The sequence below is a fragment of the Bombyx mori genome, chromosome 14, assembly GCF_030269925.1.
Source record: "Bombyx mori chromosome 14, ASM3026992v2".
Classification (NCBI taxonomy): domain Eukaryota; kingdom Metazoa; phylum Arthropoda; class Insecta; order Lepidoptera; family Bombycidae; genus Bombyx; species Bombyx mori.
This window is the reverse complement of record NC_085120.1, coordinates 6,528,436-6,546,605: the sequence shown is the minus strand read 5'-3', so window position 1 is coordinate 6,546,605 and position 18,170 is coordinate 6,528,436. Positions and strand designations below refer to the sequence as shown.

At 37.3% G+C, this 18,170-nt stretch overlaps 4 long non-coding RNA genes across 4 annotated transcripts; 2 read left to right on the top strand and 2 right to left on the bottom strand.

Moving 5' to 3' along the window:
* Positions 1-509: 509 nt before the first annotated feature.
* On the top strand, positions 510-11,536 carry LOC119629500 (uncharacterized). The gene is made up of 2 exons (XR_005245494.2): positions 510-6,115; positions 9,444-11,536. It is a non-coding gene; the product is annotated as an uncharacterized LOC119629500 (long non-coding RNA).
* LOC134200098 (uncharacterized) lies at positions 9,837-11,723 on the bottom strand. The gene is made up of 3 exons (XR_009974859.1): positions 11,135-11,723; positions 10,912-11,056; positions 9,837-9,992 (listed from the first exon to the last, which is right to left on the bottom strand). It is a non-coding gene; the product is annotated as an uncharacterized LOC134200098 (long non-coding RNA).
* LOC134200100 (uncharacterized) lies at positions 11,665-14,654 on the top strand. Its single transcript, XR_009974861.1, has 2 exons — positions 11,665-11,721; positions 12,039-14,654. It is a non-coding gene; the product is annotated as an uncharacterized LOC134200100 (long non-coding RNA).
* Positions 13,064-17,398, bottom strand: LOC105842562 (uncharacterized). Its single transcript, XR_001140153.4, has 2 exons — positions 16,545-17,398; positions 13,064-16,411 (listed from the first exon to the last, which is right to left on the bottom strand). It is a non-coding gene; the product is annotated as an uncharacterized LOC105842562 (long non-coding RNA).
* Between the last annotated feature and the right edge of the window lie 772 nt (positions 17,399-18,170).

The window sequence follows — 18,170 nt, the reverse complement described above, 5'->3', positions numbered from 1 at the left end:
TCCTGAGGCCGGAGTCTCAATTGTACCGGCTTTTCGACCCATCAAACCGGAAATGACTAGCTCTCGACAGAAATAGGTAAAATGATGGTACTTACCCGTGTAGGCCTATTTTATCTACGCAACGACCGTCTGGTGTAGTGGTAAGTGACATGGTCACTACACAAGGGGCTCGTGGGTTCGAATCCCGCCAAGGGAAGATATTTGTATGATAAATTTAATATAAAATGTTTTTTCCAGGGTTATGGATGCATATTAAATATATGTATGTGTATAATAAAAATCTTACATTTATTTCCGTTGTCTGGTACCTGTAACACAAGTTCTTTACGTACTTAGAACGGACCAGTTAACGTGGCGTGATTGTTAGTAAATAGCTATTTATTTATTAAAAAAAAGTAAAAAGTAAAAAAAGCAATGTAACATAACTATTGACACATAGGTCACTAACTAACCAGAAAGAAGCCTTCGCTTTAAGTTGCAAGTTCGCATATCAAAGGAATCTCTTTTTTTTTCTACTGAAGCTGAGAGTTTTGAGAGGCTATTTCAGCGTAACCTTAACTAGTAGGTGAGCTCACGGGGCTCAAACCTGACGACGTTGCTAGCATGAACCCTAGCAAGAGCCGTGCTTCGCAGAATCTATCACCGGATCGGAAACGCGACCCCCTGAGAAGATCCGGCGAGAAACTCAGTGGGCTGTGTCTGTGGGTTAAAGAGAATCTCAAGAAGTCTACTACATATTTCGTTTCATGAAGAGGGACTGTGAAAATATTATAACAGGATACGGGGCTTCAACGTGATGCCGATGAATACGCAAAAGAGTTCAAAAAAAGCTACGTGCGTAATTACTCGGTGGGTAACGTAAATATTTACAAAACACACGATCGACTTTCGTATATTCGTTAAAATTATGCTGATGGCTTTCCTGTGCTTAAATTGACGAATCTTTTTAGTCTTGAGTATTTTATGTGCGTTTTCAGTACAATATATATTATTTATGGTTTACTAGATTTTTCGCGGGGCGTAGAACCGCGTGATTTCGCCCGCGTTGGCATAAATAATCTTAACATTGTTTTTTGAAGAGTGTAATAATAAGAGTATGACATCATCATAGTTTCTAAAATCGTTTTTCATAAAAACGAAACAACCCCGTTTCGCTTCAATAAAATGTCACTTATAAAATGTCATTATCTTTGGAAGACCTTTTAAAGAAGTTCTTCTTCTTCTTCTTCTTATCAGCCCATGGACGTCCACTGCTGGACATAGGCCTCCCCCAAACCTCGCCACAAAGACCGGTCCTGCACTGCTTGCATCCAGCGGATCCCTGCGAACCTCAATAGATCGTCGGCCCATCTTGTGGGAGGCCTACCCACGCTACGTCTTCCAGTACGCGGTCGCTACTCAAGAACTTTCTGGCCCCAACGGCCATCCGTTCTGCGAGCAATGTGTCCTGCCCAGAAAGACGTTAAAGAAGTTAGTTCTCTGTAATCATATTCCTTTGAAAAAGCGGCGCGACATGATAACCCTCTTAATGTAGCCGCCTCTAATGACATAATCGACCCAGACGACGGGACAACCTCTTCCTGATCCATTCTCGGTGCCTTTAGGCTCTCCAAGCACCGGTCGTCATTCTCGCAAGAGTTCGACGTGCGATCAAGCTCATAGACATGACCCGCTGAGTTTTTCGCCGGATCTTCTCAATGGGTCGCGATTCCGATTCTGTAGTAGATTCAGCGAAGCACTACTGTTGCTAGGGCTAGTGTCAGCAGTTTCTCTCAGGTCCAGCCCGTGAGCTCATCTACCCTTCTGAGCATAGCTGGAACAGCCCTTTAATAGCTTAAGAAATAATCATAAATCACATATATTGGTATATTTGAGTAAGACCGTTTTCAAAGTCAAAGCAATAGCGCTTACCAAAAGACAGTCTATCTTATGCTATCCTGCGTTACTAAATATTGCCAATCTCACCTGTCAGAATGAACTTTTACATGAAGTCCCGTGTAGCTTCAAAAAGATGAATAAGTTCAAGTTATCGTCGTCCCAATCATCTAAATTATTTCATTATTAAAATCATAGCTTTAGTTTGATGACTCGTGTTGAATTATAATACTTTACTCATATATATGTGAAAATATCCATATATTAATACGTGAAGCAAAAACTTTGTATCTCTTTTTACGAAAATTGCGCGGACGGAGGAGTATGAAACACTGCACACTTAAAGAGAATATAGAGAAGAAGTACACAATGCTAATATTTTTTTTAAGTAATGTATAAAAGATACATTAAATCAATAAAGAAAACATTACACACACTACATTTGACGCACACAGGCATGCATACTATTTATTGTCAAACTTTTGTTCTTGACGTCTGTTGTCAAATTGAGAATAGATTAAATATTGTTTGTCTTTGTTAATATTCTTTATAGTGTAGTCTGGGCGAAATTTGTGATTATAGAAGTATAAAATCCAATCACAATAGTATACAAACTTACAATTCCAATTAGTTATAGTCGAATATCGACTACTGCGGGACCTCTAGTAATTATTAATTTGCTTAAGATAATAAACACAGACATCTGTACGACTTTACTTTGCATGACTTGACACGTGTCTCGTTGATTTGCTTGGCTTGTTCATTGTTGTTTGGTTTAAGCAAGAGGTTGCCAGGTTTTATAAAGAATAATAATTAAATTATGAACAGTCAATCTTATTATTTGGTTTCACGAAAATAACGTCGTCCAAAATAACTCATTAGCATCGGGTTCATGAACTCCTTAATTTGGCGTCAATTTGAGAATTTGCATAAGATTTTTTTGCATTAATTATAATGCTTGCTACTTTGTATATCTTGTATTTATTATTAGATTGTGTTTTAAATCTTAACCCATTTTGTGCAATAACGTAATTTACAACATATTTTAAATAAAGTTTTTTTTATTGACCTTTTAGGTGGGCGTTCAGACAGCCCACCTTATGGTGAGTGGTTACTGTCGCAAAACTGCATTAGCAATTGACGTCATCAATTGCAGGGGCAGACCCAAGCATGCCTTTTTTTGGAACCTCTGGGTCTGCGGAGGGACTTCGGTTCCCTCTGTATTTTGTACCGTATGTTCTATGGGGAGTGCTCTGAGGAATTGTTCGAGATGATACCGGCATCTCGTTTTTACAATCGCACCGCCCGCCACCGGAGTAGAGTTCATCCGTACTACCTGGAACCACTGCGATCATCCACAGTGCGTTTCCAGAGGTCTTTTTTGCCACGTACCATCCGGCTATGGAATGAGCTCCCCTCTACGGTGTTTCCCGAGCGCTATGACATGTCCTTCTTCAAGCGAGGCTTGTGGAGAGTATTAAGCGGTAGGCAGCGGCTTGGCTCTGCCCCTGGCATTGCTGAAGTCCATGGGCAACGGTAACCACTCACCATCAGGTGGGCCGTATGCTTGTCTGCCTACAAGGTCAATAAAAGAAAATAAAAAAATGCCTTTGTTTTACCCCTTTTTGATTACCGCAAAATATGCATAACAAGTTGGTCATTAGTTTTGTTATTTTGCATTAAGCTCCCTTTTAGATTACTTTTGCAAATATTTTCTCTTTATCAAACCATAATCAAAACTTCGAATGTAATTTAGCTATTTCATGCAAGTACTAGACGCCGTCTATGGCAGACTCATGACTTACGATATTAAGTTTGCAAAGTGAGCCACATAGAAGTGACAAATACTGAAGACACAGTTAAGGTATAGTACCACACACTGATGGTAGGACCTCTTGTGAGTCCGCACGGGTAGGTACCACCACCCTGCCTATTTCTGCCGTGAAGCAGTAATGCGTTTTGGTTTGAAGGCTGGAGCAGCCGTTGTAACTATAGAACTTAGAACTCATATCTCAAGTGGCGGAATGTACATTTTAGACGTCTATGGGCTCCGGTAACCACCTAACAGCAGTTGGGCTGTGAGCTCGTCCAAACATTTATGCATAAAAAAATGTTGCCAACTATTTGATTTTTTTTTTTTAACAATTAATTTTCGTTCTTATGTTATAAACAGGCATTAATCTAGCAATACTGAACAGGCTGTCGGGTGCACGTGGCGACCTTGTATTTCCATTGTTTCGGCTAAACGCGTGCTTTCCGTCGCGTGTACCTTATTTGTGAGTACGCAATGCTTATGTTGAATTCGTACCGAGAAAGGAAGAGTCAATAACATTTGAAACTTTGTTTATTTATTTACTGAAGTGGTTTCGTGTGTGTATTTTTAATACTTTCCATATTACTTGCGTGCGATTTAAACATAAAGACGGGCTCATCATTATTTATAGCGTCATCGTTGTCCTTGCCCTGGCTGGTTTTTTCTAGACTTTTAAGCTAAGTCCTTATTTGCGTTAGAGTTCATAATAAAATCTCAATTACCTAGTATATTTATAGGTGAAAAAAAACTTTAAATAAAGAAGTGCCATATCATTAACAACATCGATCGTAGATTAGCAATGTATAAACTTTGAACATATCCGTATACTAATCCTTATATATTTCAACAGCAACTTATATTAATGACATTTTGAATATAAAAACATCTACACTTATAGAAATTCTAATATATTTTAAATTAACTCTTGCGATCCATAATATATCTTTTTTAATCACAATTTTTAGACATTTTCTATTTTATTTGATACTAAGATTATATTAGGTTTTTAAAGGTCATCGACATTATTTAATTAATAGAATTACAGTTTTATCTCGTACATGTTTAAGTTTCTAATTTAAATTTACTCAACAAAGTCGTTGGCACGTGTCTCCATTATAAGAATAATACTTAAAAAAAATAAAAAAATACGCTTTTATACAAAACCCAACTGACAAGAAAAACAGAAAATAAATTTTAAGACATTTGATTTAAAAATAGTGTAAGAAAAAAGATGTGTGGCGTCGTGGGACACCGGATAGGAACGAAGTTCCTTATTATAAAAATATTAATTTTAAGTTCTATTCGAGGTATAAAGAAAATAATTATTCGGTTATACATTTTTTATTGTGATTTTTTTATTGATAAAAAAAAGAAAACTACTTTACAAAGTTATCAACTTTATTTTATTCACAATGATTTATAAAAAATATATAATAAAAATATGTAATTTTTTGTACGTTATTACAAAGTTAAGCCGTATACTGTGTGCATTACTAATAAAAATCTTACGTTACGGACGTTTCTTCCCGGTTACCCTAACAGCCTACCCCTGCATCGTCCCATAAGGAACTTCGTTCCAAAAACAATTTTATTGTAAAAAAGCGTGGGGTGCTTTTCAGGATTTTATCAAAATAACCTTTCTTTCATAAAATATTTATAACTACTGATACCATGCACCTCACGCTTTTTTTACAATAAAATCATTTTTCTTACACTATTTTTAAATCAAATTTATTAAAATTTATTTTCTATTTTTGTTTGGATTTTCTATAAAAGCGTATTTTTAAGTTTTTTTAAACTATTATTTATTTTTCATCTTTAGCTGAATTTCAATTTTATCATATTTATTTTTTAATATTGAATAATCATCAGTCCTTAATAAGTATGCCAAATGCTACTAATACCAAATAAAAATAAACATAAGCATGAAGCGAAATATAAATGCAAAATACTACATACATACTTAAACCAAAATCTAAAACATGAACTTACTGGTAGATGTAAATAATTGGTAGTAAGTTTAGAGTACTTTAGATATCAGATAGCGGCGCTAGAGAGTAATTATATTCTTTGCATCACGGACATGACAGCTGTCGATGCTACTGACGCATATTATTACGAACAACTACGTAGTTTCGTGGTAAGAATAACATTCCATTTCATAAATAACAAAATCAATAATCGGTTAGGATTAACTGATATGCTTTTTCGCGATAACACCATCAATTGTTCTTACCTCTTACACTTTCTTGTTTCGCGATAAGAAGTTTGGTTTTATTTTCGTTTTCAACGACTTCTATATTCTGTAGTAGGATGCCCTGAGTTTAAATTGCAAGAGATGACGATAAGAAAACAACAATTTATTGAAGTGAAAACTTCTTTAGAATCGTTGTGATTTCAAACCGGATGCAACGGAAAAAACGACAGGTAAGAGACACAAATACAAAAATGTGTAGGATGAAGCCAGCAAAGAATGAGACAGAAATATACATACTATTTAATACAGCGCCATCTGTGAGATTTTTTAATACTAACGTGTGTATGAAAGCTCTTGTAGTGAATTTTAATTTAGGATTATACGTGAAATTAAAATATCAATTCACAGAGGGCGCTACCTTACAATTATTTACTAATGACAAAATTTTACATATACTTAAGACGTTTAGGATAATTGTATTTTAATTTTGGAAGGTTTCACTTCTACCACGTGTGAATTGCACACATTTTGTTTTTTTTTTATACATTTTTATTTAGGTATGTGGACGGCTCACGGCCCACCTGTTGTTAAGTGGTTACCGGAGCCCATAGACATCTACAACGTAAATGCCGTCACCGCCACAGACCTTGAGACATGAGTTGTAAGGTCTCACTTTTAACAGTATAACGACTGCCCCACCCTTCAAACCGAAACGCATTACTGCATCACGGCAGAAATAGGCAGGGTACCTACCCGTGTGGCCTCACAAGACCTCCTACCACCTGTAATTACGCAAACTATAATTTTGCGGGTTTGATTTTAATTACACGATGTTATTCGTTCCCCGTGGAAGTCAATCGTGAACATTTCTTAAGTACGTATTTCATTCGAAAAATTGTACCTGCCGGCGGGATTCGAACGTCGATGCATCGCTACATACGAATGCACCGGACGTCTTACCCTTTAGGCTACATACATAACGTAAAACGATGTTTTGTTAATTTAGTTTTGCTTCTTCAGATTAAAACATCTGATAATAACGGCTTAATAAGCGTCTAGCATCTGTGAATGTTCACATTTGTGGGAAAATAAAACTAAAATCGCTTTGCCTTCCGTGGCTCTCAGTAAATTCCCATAAATTTACTGGAACATTATTTTGTATCATTTCAGTTCACCTCGTTTCATTCCCTTCGGTTTATATCGTCCCGATAGTTTTTTTATTGTCTTTGTAGACAGAAAAGCATACGGCCCACCTGATGGTGAGTGGTTACTGTCGCCCATGGACGTCAGCAATTCTAGGAGCCGAGCTAAGACGCTCCCTATCGTTAGGTACAAGTAAGGATTATTAAAGTAAAATTTCCTTATTCGCGCTTTCTTCATTTGCGTTTAAAAAATGCGACCCAATTCCTATATTTGCGGCTAAAGATTTCTTTATTCGCAGATCTAATCAGTACATCGGTACACATATTGTACATTGATAAAAAGCGCATGTAAGCGCGCTTTTCCACATTCATAGATTTCATTTTTCTAGCTATTCTAGTAACCTCGAGGGGCTTTGCTAGATTCACAGAACGAGGAATCACAGTTTCTGTATTCGCGGCATATGCACGGGACTTATACCCTGCGAATAAAGAGCTTTTACTGTAAAAATTTTAAAATAAATGAGCTTCATTTTTCACACCTCCATTTTTCACATTTTTTCAAAATAGGTATTTATGTAATATAAAAGATTTTTAAAATCTCGACACTGGCAACAATGATCTTACTATCACATGAAAAAATAAAAGGATGTAGGTACGCCTGAAAAGAAATTGTTAAGTACAAAAATGTTTCCTTCAAATTAACCAATAATAAGGATATTCAAAGTTCTCACAAATATCCTTAATGTTTTGTTTTATGTTTTCTTTTTAGGGATCCTCTAGATTTGTCCACAAATGTATTATGTATTAAATATAATACTCATGACTTAAAAATTCTTATCCTTAATCATAGTTTAAATAAAGCGCATTATAAATGATTGCACTTTCGAGAAATTATAATAAACTTTTAAATCTTCTCGGAAATGACTAAGCTTGATATTTGTGAAAGATACAACAATAGCTGTAAGTCATTGATCAAATACTGATAAATAATTGTTATCATCTTATCAAAGATAAGTGTGGCGCCAGATTATGTATAAGTTAAAATTTTATGACTTTTATTGTGAACGCAAAACCATACAAAAAAGTGCACGCGGCATGTAGCAACCGCTATTGAAAGCCAAGTTTGCGCCACTTTGAGAAGGCGGCACGACATGAGAACCCTCTTGTCGTGGCTGCTGGGAATTACATACCCGATCCTGTAGACCGAATGGTAAATAGTCGACGTCGCCAAAACACGTCATTACGGATCCTCCCGATCCATTAACGGTGCTTTTAGGTAATACAACCACCGGTCACCGTCCTCGTCGAACCCGTTGCTTGCGACGAAGGACTCGACGAGCGAATTAACCCATAAACAAAGCCCACTGAGTTTCTCGCCGGATCTTCTCAGTGGGTCGCGTTCCAATCCGGTGGTAGATTCTGCGAAGCACTGCTCTTGTTAGGGCCAGCCTTAACAACACTTCGGTTTGAGCCCCGTGAGCTCACCTACATGTTAGGACGAAGCTGAAATAGCCTCTCAAGGCTATCAGCATAGGTAGGAAAAAAAAAGGGAAGTGAAATTTTTGCTGCGCGTATTGTAATGCGTACAATTAAAAATCAACTCATACGCGGTATCAACGGGTTCGAAGGAACGGAGGGGGACAGGGGCGTTCGCCAGCTGCCTTCACGTATTACATTGCGGAGTCTCGAAATATGGATTTTGATGGCTTGATTAGATCAATCTTTAGCATAGTTTGCCGCTTTTGTTACATCTGCAATGTATTCGAACTTTTTTATACAAAATGTTTTTTTTTTAAATAGTTAATGTTTGTAAACGTCAGACGTTACTTATTTGTTTGCTCCATAGTCAAGTCAATCGCCTATTTTATTAGATTACCGATGAATTCCTTTGAATAATCTGATTAATTCACCAGGTTTTGAGTTTACCGGTGGTAGGACCTCTTGCGTTTCGGTTTGAAGGGTGGGGCAGCCGTTGTAACTATACTTGAGACCTTAGAACTTACATCTCTAGGTGGGTGGCGCATCTACGTTGTAGATGTCTATGGGTTCGAGTAACCACTTAACACCAGGTGGGCTGTGAGCTCGTCCACCCATCTAAGCAATAAAAAAAAGAGTTTTCAAGTATTAAAGTTTTCGGGTTTGAAAGGTAGCACAATCGCCTTTATGGTCCATTATTTGATACCCCGACCCCATGTCTGAATAGCGTTCAAGTGTATATAGGCTTCGATCACCATTTATAACAAGTAAACAGTTAGTTCCCAAGGACGCTATGTCTCTTTTATGTTTCTGTCAGTAATAAAACAAGTCATTCTAAACAACAATAAAAAAAAAAGAAAACCTATTCGTTATCATTCAGTTCCTAGTAAAATGTATACACGTGGAAACGAATTGAACATTATCTATACTTAATTTTCAGGAAAGCTGCCCTTTTCATACTATATGATGTCTATTCCGAGAAAAATAAGGCGTGGGCGGTGTCATGGTACGCCGAGGATGATATTAAATGATGATAACAATGAAACTGGTGTAATAGCTTTACGAACTGGAAAATTCGATCGTAAAACGTTAGGTTTTAGGGTTACGTACTCAAATGGAAAAATGAGATCTGAACCTTTATAAATTAAATTATTTTCACGGCTCAATGAAGATGTAGCGTGTCCAAGGATGTTTGCGTTCTTGTATGCCTATGTGAACTTTGCCTATGAATTTATCTGTTCGTTCCTACTACGTGTATTGCCTCAGAAAACTGCGTCACTTCACGAAAAACTTCAAGGATGAAGGAAAAAAATATTAAAATAATAAATAAATGTAGTTTACACACGCTAAAAATAAATAACTCTTTATTTAGCAAATTGAACTAACAATTAATTTCCCCTTTTTAACGATCCTGTTGATACTAGTCAGAATATTAGAGGGAAATCATAAAATATTTTATTATCATCGGTCCTTAATTTAATGTTGAAGTCTGTGAAAATAACGTTAAAAGATTTCGTTACATACGTATAGGATGGGTAAGAACGGAACGTATGAAAAGAGTGCGGAACGGAGCGTTGAGATGTGAGTAAGAGAAAACGGAAAGAAAGGGAAAAGAGAATGACATACAGAACGACAGAGAAAAGAAAGATGGCGAAGACGGTTAAAATTATGATCAAGGCGTAATAATAATTAATTTTTAATTATTATTAATTATTAATAGTAATTATTTTTTAATTATTATTATTAATAATTAATTTTTAATTATTATTATTACAGAAGCTTTTGGAACAGTGGAATTTTTATTTTATGCGCTGCGATCCTTATTCTATATTTTTTTCTTTTTTATTGTTTAGATGGATGGACGAGCTCACAGCCTACCTGGTATTAAGTGATTACTGGAGCTCATAGACATATACAATGCAAATGCGCCACCCATCTTGAGATATAAGTTCGAAGGTATCCAGTACACTTACAACGGCTGCCCCACCCTTCAAACCGAAACGCATTACTGCTTCACGGCAGAAATAGGTAGGGTGGCAAATAGGCAGACACACAAATAATCATATGTATGCATATTTGCATGTTGCTCTGTATGCATGCCAAGCAAATTTAACGGTAAGCAGCGGCTTGGCTTTGCTCCTGGCATTGCTGAAGTCCATGGGCGACGATAACCACTTACCATCAGGTGGGCCGTATGCTTGTCTGGCAACAAAGGCAATAAAAATAAATAAAAACGTGTTAAAATAATCCCGCCTGTTTTACCCGCGAAGCAGTCATTGTATAAGTAAATCGTTATACAATACTATATTTTTTTAGAGATGAGTTTATGAGGGATTAGAGATGATGATTGTGATTTACTTTTCATTTGTCAAGTTGTGTGGCTGTGTTTACGTTTATTTTTAACTTACATAAAGCATCTCAGCCTGTCCACTGTCCACTGCTGAACATAGGCCTCTCCAAGTGATCTCCAGTGCGGCCGGTCCGTTGGCACCTGCATCCAACGTGACCCAGCGGTTCTTACCAGGTCGTCGGTCCATCTCGTAGGTGGCCGTCCTACAATCAAATCAAAGTCAATCAAAGTAATCAAAGTCAATTCAAAGAAGAATTTAAATATAAATAATATAGATGTACCAGTAATGATCAAAAGTGCAGTATGTGTCTCGAACTGCTCTGGGGTAGACCGGTGATATATAAAATAAAAGAGTGGACTGTATTATTTGGTAAGTTTATAAAAAGAGTAAAACAAGATAAAAACAAGTAAGTGTCGCGGGCGGCGTTGCTGCACGAAGTGACGAAGCCGGTGTTAATCCGCTACCCCGCGCGGCTGTCCTCCTCCCGGCGCCCGCGCCGCGCGATCGTCGATGTTCGTGCATCGACAGTATGCAACTACCCTATTAGGATAATTTCTTGTGAAGGATGGAAGGAAGGATCAGAAACATACACGCGAACATAACCATTTAGAACGAATATGAAATTTCACAACGATACCACACAAAAAACACCTGATCTCCAGTATAGTATTTGTTTCACTATGCCTTATTTTCGTAATCAATAAATTACTCATTCTTGTTTCACAATTAATTTGATATCATTTTACTGTTTCACGATAAATTCAGATTGTATTTAGTATTATTTATTAAGGTTGCATCATTGCTATTTTTGTCAGTTACTCAATATTGTTACGAGCTCGGACTCAGGATTAATGAAAACTATTCACAGTAATACTAATTAAAATTCAATTAATTTATTAGGACAATTAAGATAGATCTCACTATTATAGTCCATTCAATTAAATAGATTGTTTTCATAATGAAATCAGTTCATCAGTGTGCTTAGTGCGAGTTTTTTAACGTTCTCGATAGCGTAAAAGTAACTCAAATTTGTATGCAGTTGGAACAGCGTCTCTAGCGGAAAACTTAGACAAACGTTCCAACTGCATACAAATTTGAGTTACTTTTACGCTATCGAGAACGTTAAAAAACTCGCACTAAGCACACAGTTCGCTTTGAATAAAACCTGTTTTATTTTTTCTAAGTAGGAAGGAGTATTTTTGTCCTGAAGGCGGTTGTAACTTCACCAGGACAGTAAGCCGAGCACGCGCTCAACCATGAGGGGTGGGAATTGCTAATAGCTTCCCGAGCTTTTCCGAAGGAGACTTATCAGTTTAAGGGCAGCTGCGTCACGAAAACATCTACCAAATCGTAAACGCGACCCGTTGAGGAAATCCGATGAGAAACTCAGCGGATAGATGTTATAGGTTAGGTTTCACGTCGAGCTCCTTAACGAGTTCGACGAGTTAGCAGGGTCGATATGCCTGCTCCAATTGTTAAAGCTGTAGGCGTCTATTAAGAGTATAGGTTTTTTTTATGATTAAAAGATTACTGTTGGCCCGGAGGCCTTTCCAGTTTCACCAGGACAGGTGGGCGAGCAAAGGCTCAACCAGGAGGAGGAGTGACAACTGCCCGAGCGCCTCCGAAGGAGATCTAACAACTCAAGAGCAGCTGCTTCGCGAATGAATCTAGGTACTACCGGATCGGAATTGCGACCCGCTGAGAAGGTCCGGCGAGCAAAGATTATTGGTTGCGACTCTCTTCATGTCTTTTATGCCAAGCTTGTATAGTCGTTACGAAAAAAATTTGTAACTGGTTTAATATCCTGACAAGTATTAATACGATAAAATAGGATGAAATTAATTGTTAGTTCGGTTGGCTATTTAAACGTTTTTTTTATAGATTTAATTATATAAACGTTTCGCTACTCATCTTGAGACATGAGCTTTATTTTCTCTTAATATCCTAATTCTTAACCATTTAAGTATGTCGAATATTACTGTTTGACTAGCAATCTGTATGTTTCTGCCACGAAGCAATTATCCGTTTTCGTTTAATTTGTAGGAAAGGCATATTATGTAACAGATTCTTTTGTCTATGGGTGGGCACCGACATTCACACTACGGGGTCTACAAGCCCATCACTTGTACCATGAAAAAAGGCCATCTTTGTTCCTATTTTGGGGGAAAAAACTTAAAGTATTTTTGAAATGATTAAGAAAACTAATAAATCACGTTTCAAATTTATTTCACATAGTTTAATTACACATAATTCACATTTAAAACAGAAATGTGTATCACAGATCGTTACAAGTAACTAGCTTGATTCCATCGCTAAACAGACCTATAAAAATGGACGATGCTTAAAAACCATCCAGATATCTAGAGCTGGGCAATGTTTTAACGATATATACTCGTATATAACAACAGCCTTCAAAAAAAAAAGCAGCACTATTATGAACGTTTAAATTTCCCGAAAAAAAACAACCGAAAAGAAATGACAACAAGAAATAACAAACCGACTCATGTGAATCTTTGGTAAAAAAATCAAGATAAAAGTATCTAGTGGTCGAAATTATCTATCTTCACGTCGCAACACGATAACAAATTATCATTTTGACGTCACAATAATAATATTAAGATTGTTTATCAGTTTGCGTTAAAAAAATAAAATTAAAACAAACTAACGGGTGAAATGTACATACAATGTTTTCGTTTTCCTTTTCTTATCAATAATAGCACTTACAAAATCGCATACAGTACAAAGCGACCTCAAAGAAAGATAAAAGGTACATAACTACATCATTTTTAATTGACATAACTAGAAAATCAGACATCAATTGCGAATACTTAAAATTAAAAATAAGTTCTTTGCCTATCATGGATTACAACAACAGTGAATGATACATAATATATTATGGATGTTTATTGTGTGGATAAATTTTCACTTTTTTTTGGATAATATGAAGTTACTTTAGTTTCATTAAAAAACGTTACTAATTTACTACATTTGAATGGCGAAGGCGGCGCAAAATAGATAGATATCAAGCAATTTATTCTGTTACCTTACAAAAATGATTTATTCTAAACTATTTAAATCCCTAAAATCTGTTATAACATTTTTAAACAGCATAAAACACAATAATTCTATTTTAATAAATACAATAATCATGACTATAGTAAATATTGAATCTGACATACATTAAATCTTTAATTATACCTTACATACAAACGCACATTATAAGGACTTATATCTTTGTAATTAATAATAACCACTAGGCCACGATGTATTATCAATTGCATTCGACGCATTCTCATCATATCATTAGGAAAATCCCATTGGAACTTGACACATCGCTGACTGCCAACGACGCACATCGACTAGACGCATCCGAAGGTTACCACGAAAAAACCCAAATGAAGGTACTATTAATTATTTGCACTTTATCACAATCCCTTGTTTTCACAAGAAAATGAAACGGTGATTCGCCATAAAATACTCGACGAATTCCATAAACAATTTAGCTTCAATTCTCGTCATATTCAGGTAAAGCGGGCAGTGTCAGACACTGTTTTCTGTTCTTACGTCTCCTCCTGGTTTTGTTTGGTTTCTTCAAGTCTCCGCTGTTGTATTCCTTGTCCTCCGGGAGCGGTGGAAGACAACGCTTCGGTCGGCGCGGCAGCACGCATTCCGTTACGAAGTAGTTAATTTCTTTGCACCGGAGCATGTCGACGTCGGGATATTCCGACAAGAAGCAAGGGAACGATAATTTCACTAACATTTTTAACACGAGCGCACGCTATGACGCCACGCAACTAACTGGATTTGTATTCGCTCAACAATTCAACGTCCGACGCCGCACACTGATAGACCCAATTATATTTAGAGCGCAACAAAAACAAACGAACAAGCGATAGGGCAATGTAAATAGGCATGTCGTGCCAAATTGTTTTTCTATTAAGTTCAACGTGTAGTTTTATTGAGTTGTTACGTGATTTTATGGCCGTGTACACGGAAGGAACGGTGCATTTTTAATTTGAACGTTCCAGATGCTTACGTACTTTTTTTCCTTGAAGCGCCCGCGTAACACTAGCCCACACTAGCCGTTTGAATAAATTAATGTCGACAGTTGTTTTGTAGACAGTGAAAACCAATAGCTAATAAAACGGACATTAAATGTGATAATTTAATGAATTATTACATAGAATGTAAAGCAGATAAATTTTGAAGATCTTGAGACATCACAAGGCATCTTAATTATTAAGTCCTAAAAATGTCTGTAACATTAAGCGACAAAATCATAGCACGAAAATAACAAAAATTAGTAGTTATTTATTATAACTAGCGGTGGTAGAAGTAAAAAACACACAAGTCCCTACCTCCCCAACTAAGGCAAGGAAACCTTAACATAAATGTTAGCATTTATATTGTCATGTTTAGGCATTGATTTTTCTGCAATCATCTTTGCCATTTCCCACCAAAAACTGTCAAACCTTGTTATCAAAAGCCTCTGCGAGAATGGATGTCAACCGTGGTCTCTGTAGGATCCTGTGACCACCTGGAGGCTGTGAGTGCACTAAGAATTGATCCATTAATCTAGTCTAGTCAGAAAATATATGTAATACACCACACATTATGTAATAGACATTTTCCGCAATAGTTAAATAATAGCTTAACAAGATTACTGGCATTTACTGTCAAGGTTGCTACAACAAAGACAGGGCTTTATTATAATTACCCAGTCACTATATTGGAATGCCATTACATAATACTCGTATAACCTGGATTTCTACTGTAAGAGGCAGCGCTTACATTATAATGTCTTCTTCTTCTTCTTGCCCTTAGATATCCCACTATGTGGGTTGGTGCATCATGTCCTCTTTTTCCATTGAGACGTATAATAATAGGTCAGTGACACCCTACTCTCGCATATCCTCTTTCATACAATCCGTCCTAGTCTTTTTAAGACGCCCTCCCTTCGTTGTGTACGTTGTAATTTCTATGGACTCCAAAGAAAAACGTAATAAACAGAATAACAATTGTTCTTAAGGTTGGAACAGGAATTATTTCTGTTTCTGTTAAAATCATCTTCTGTTACAATCGTTACATTTCAATCAGTCAGTCAGTAAGTACTTCGTGAACACGTAATCCAAAGGAAAATGAGCTGATCGAAACACGAGACCATTACACGTCAACTGATTTTTCTTAAAATGCGTACAGTATGCTTAGTGCGAGTTTTTTTACGTTCTCGATAGCGTAAAAGTTAGTTCTTATTTGTATGGAGTTTGGATCGTTTGCCTACCTCACGTCATTACGGATCCTCCTGATCCATTAACAGTGCTTTTAGGCACCACAAGCACCGGTCACCGTCCTCTTCGAAGCCGTCGCTTACGACGAAGGGCTCGACGAGCGAACTAACCCATAGACACAGCCCACTGAGTTTCTCGCCGGATCTTCTCAGTGGGTCGCGTTTCCGATCCGGTGGTACATTCTGCGAAGCACTGCTCTTGCTAGGGTCAGTGTTAGCAAACTCTCCGGTTTGAGCCCCGTGAGCTCACCTACAAACGTTAGGGCGAAGCTGAAATAGCCTCTCAAGGCTATCAGCATAGGTAGGTAAGAAAAAAAAATTGCCTACGTTTGCCGCTAGGGGCGCAGTTCCAACTGCATACAAAATTGGGCTAACTTTTACGCTATCGAGAACGTTAAAAAACTCGCACTAAGCACACAGTTAACACGTCATTATTAAAACAGTTAATTTCCAAACGTTCAGTGTGATTAGTGCGAGCTTTTTAACGTTCTCGATAGCGTAAAAGTTAACTCAAATCTGTATGGAGTTGGAACGTTTGCCTACGTTTGCTGCTAGGGGCGCTGTTCCAACTGCATACAAATTTTTGTTCATTTTTACGCTATCGAGAATGTTAAAAAACTCACAAGCTAAGCACACTAAACACAACCGTTACACTCTGTAGGTACTTATGTATAGATAATTATGAAACGACGTATATACATATCGCGCAGAGACATCGCTAGTCGCGTAATACAGAGTATTATAATAATAATATTATGTGTGTAGTTTTATCATTTCGCTATCTTAATAAAATTATCTAAGGCAATCCGATTCGTCAGGAAAAATCACAAAGTTCTAATAATTGACACGCCGCTGTTTCGTGTTAAATAAAACATCTCAATACGTATCCTATTACGTACTAATCATTCATTCAAGATAATTTATTTTACTTTATATTTAACAGATGGGTGAAACTCGCTCACGGCCCATCTAGTGTTAAATGATTACCGCGCCCCATAGATAACACTAATTGAATGTTGCTAATCACCTTCGCTCTCCTGCTAGATGGAGCGACGACCTGCGCAAGGCAGCTGGCAGTAACTGGATGCGTAGAACCGAAGATCGGGTTCAGTGGCGAGCTTTGGGGGAGGCCTATGTTTAGCAGCGGACTGTTGCAGGCTGATGATAACTCACCTTGAGACGTGAGGTCTAAGTCTTAATTTTATAATTTAAAGGTTGTGCCGCACTTCAACCAACAACACATAATTGGTTCGCGACAGGAACTGACCGTGTGGTGGTTCCTACCAGAGAGAGCTCACGAGATACCCTACCATCAATAATTGTATATTTTTTCCGGTTTTGATTTTTATTAAATACACGACGTTATACCTTTTTTTTATGTGTGAGAGATTACTGGTGGCTCGGAGGCGTTTCCAATTTTACTAGGGCAGATGGGCGAGCATGGGCTCATCCAGGAGGGGTGGGATTTGCTAACAGCTACCCCAGTGCCTCCAAAGGATACCTAACAACTCAAAACTAGCTGGTTCGCGAATGAATCTACCACCGGATCGGAATCGCGACCCACTGAGAAGATCCGTCGAGAAACTCAGCGGGCTGATGTTTAGGTTAGGTTGCACGTCGAACTCTTGGCCGAGTTTAACGAGTACGGTTACCGGAATTTCTACTCCTAGTGTTAGAACTAAAGGTGTCTAATGCAAGAGTTATTGGATCTGATGGATCCGTAAGGACATGAACGTTCTCTTTCCATCGTGGAAGTCATACGTAGACATTATACCTACTCGTATAAGTGTGAATACATACGTACGTATGTTACAAAAATTGTTATCTTCCTCTGGGCATTTAACAACAGTATAGTCGTATTGCTCGATATGAGTTAATCGGGCGTCTTATTCTTAAGGCCACAATGACACTCGATCTCGGGAACTGCATATATAGGGGTAACTGTTATATACTATGAATATGAACTGTACCTTCACCGGGGTGTGGAAAGAAGAAAACGTTATCAGCATTCATGGGTCTGATAAAACAA